This window comes from Scylla paramamosain, chromosome 39 (assembly GCF_035594125.1).
Source record: "Scylla paramamosain isolate STU-SP2022 chromosome 39, ASM3559412v1, whole genome shotgun sequence".
Classification (NCBI taxonomy): Eukaryota; Metazoa; Arthropoda; class Malacostraca; order Decapoda; family Portunidae; genus Scylla; species Scylla paramamosain.
The window spans coordinates 9,664,076-9,666,323 of record NC_087189.1 but is presented as its reverse complement, the minus strand read 5'-3'; positions in this window follow the sequence as shown (position 1 = coordinate 9,666,323).

Sequence of the window (2,248 nt, the reverse complement as noted above, 5' to 3'; positions counted from 1 at the left end):
GAGTAGATAAATACTCGTAAATATATGTGAGAAGAAAGATATTAATAACAGAGAAATGAAAACAAAATTAAATTGGTTAACTTCCCAGCCACCACCACCACCACCACCATGTCACCGCCACCAGCTTGAACTGCAGTCAAAGGGAGCGCCATGCATATGTTTCATTTTTGGCAGGGCGAATACTGGTGTTTTTTTTTTTTTTTTTTTTTGTATTTTTACCTCACCAGACTAGAAGATTCTCGCGGCTTCCTGACAACGAGGTTTTCCCTATCTGCCAAAATACTAGTTGATTATCGACTTATAGTTCATTTGCTGATATGATCCTCACTCTATATAACTCTCTGTTTCATCTTCTTTTGAAATATTGCATTCAAGCATGGTGATCAGCTCGAAGCATGAAAACAAAATCTGAGCCCACCGCACCGCTGCCCACGCCTGTGTGTACACTGTACTGTACATGCCGCTCTGTGATGCACAAGAGAGAGCTGTATCCTGGAGGGAAGGAGGAGGGATACCCAATGGGGGGAACCCAATCCCTGATATGTTCGTGGCAGAAACTGGAGAGGGCAGCACCGTCAACGCACAGCTCGAAGCATGTACACAAAACCCGAGCCCATCACAATGCTGGCCACGCCTGTGTTCGTACATACATGCTGCTCTGTGATGCCTCTCGCCTCTGTTGCTGTGTGGGGCAAGAAAAGCCATACACTCCCATGGACTCAGCTGTATTGATTCCTCTGGGATGCCAGACAGTAGGATTTTTTTTTTTTTTTTTTTGTGGGGGGGGATATTTTGGTCATTAGCAGAAAATACAAGTGTCTTGAAGCAAGTAATTACTGAGCTGATGCTGCCAGCCACTACTATTGCTTGATGAATAAGATACCGTGGTGTGTGTAATATTGCATATAACAGGAACGTCTTACATGGCAAGATATCTAGCATGTTCAAATAATTTCAAGTAAAATGTGGTGTGAAATACGAGTTAAAATGTGTTTGCGGCCTTGTGACCTCGTCATTACAACTATTACTTGTTCTTGTCAAGATGCCCAAACGAAAGTGTAAATTCACTGCAGAGATGCAGAACAAACTCCCGTGCTTCAAAAAAGGCAGGGATGAGTGGGAAGCCGAGTGTTTGGTGTGTAAACCAGGAACATTTGTCTCACTGGCACATAAAGGCATTAATGACTTACAGTCACATGTGAGCTCTGAGAAACATAAGAGAGCAGTGCAAGAAGAGGGTTCATCAATGAAGATGACACATTATTTTGTTAAACCAGGAAGTGAAGCTGAAGATGTTAGTGCTGCAGAAGCTGCTTATGCATTTCACACTGTCAAACATCACGGTAGTTTCTCATCCATGGATTGTTCATCTGTTTTGCTGAAAAAAAAAAACTTTTCCTGATTGAGGTGGCAAGAAAGTTTTCTAGTGCTTGAACAAAGACAGCAGCTATTATAAAAGCTGTGCTTGCACCTCATTCTGTTGATGTTGCCTTAAAAAGCCTAAAAGAAAATGAAGTAGTATACTGTGGAATTACTACAGATGGTAGAAATCACGATGCATTAAAGCTGTTTCCTGTAATTATTCAGTACTTTGACTGGAAAAATGGTGGTTTACAGTCAGAACTGATTGAGTTTAAGAACACCCCAAATGAGACTGCAGACACTATTGCCAAATATGTGAAAGAAACCCTAGATAAACATGGGCTTACTAAAAAGTGTGTGGCATTTACAGGTGACAACTGCAATACAATGTTTGGAGGATTCGAACGTAAAGAAGAAGGGAATAATGTGTTTGCAAATCTGAAGATGTTGGAAAAGTCATTGATTGGAGTAGGTTGCCCAGCACATATTCTGAATAACTGTGTTCATCATGGAGCAGAAATAATGGATATTGATATTGAAAATATTATCAATAAGATTTATCAGCATTTTCATATCTACACAGTTCCCTCTGAAAAACTAAAGGAGTATTGTGAATTTGCTGAGGTTGAGTACAGGAAGCTTCTCTCTCATAGTAAGAGTCGTTGGCTGTCACTATTTCCTGGCATCACAAGGCTGATAGAGATGTTTCCTGCTCTTAAGTCCTTTCTTTCACAAGAGCAACCACCAACAGTAATAAAAAAATTCTTTGAAAATGAAATGAGTGAGATTTACCTCTGGCACATGCACTCTTTAATGGCTGTATTTCACACACACGTTCAAACAATTGAAAAGGAAAGTAACTCTGTTGTAGAAGTGCTGACAAATT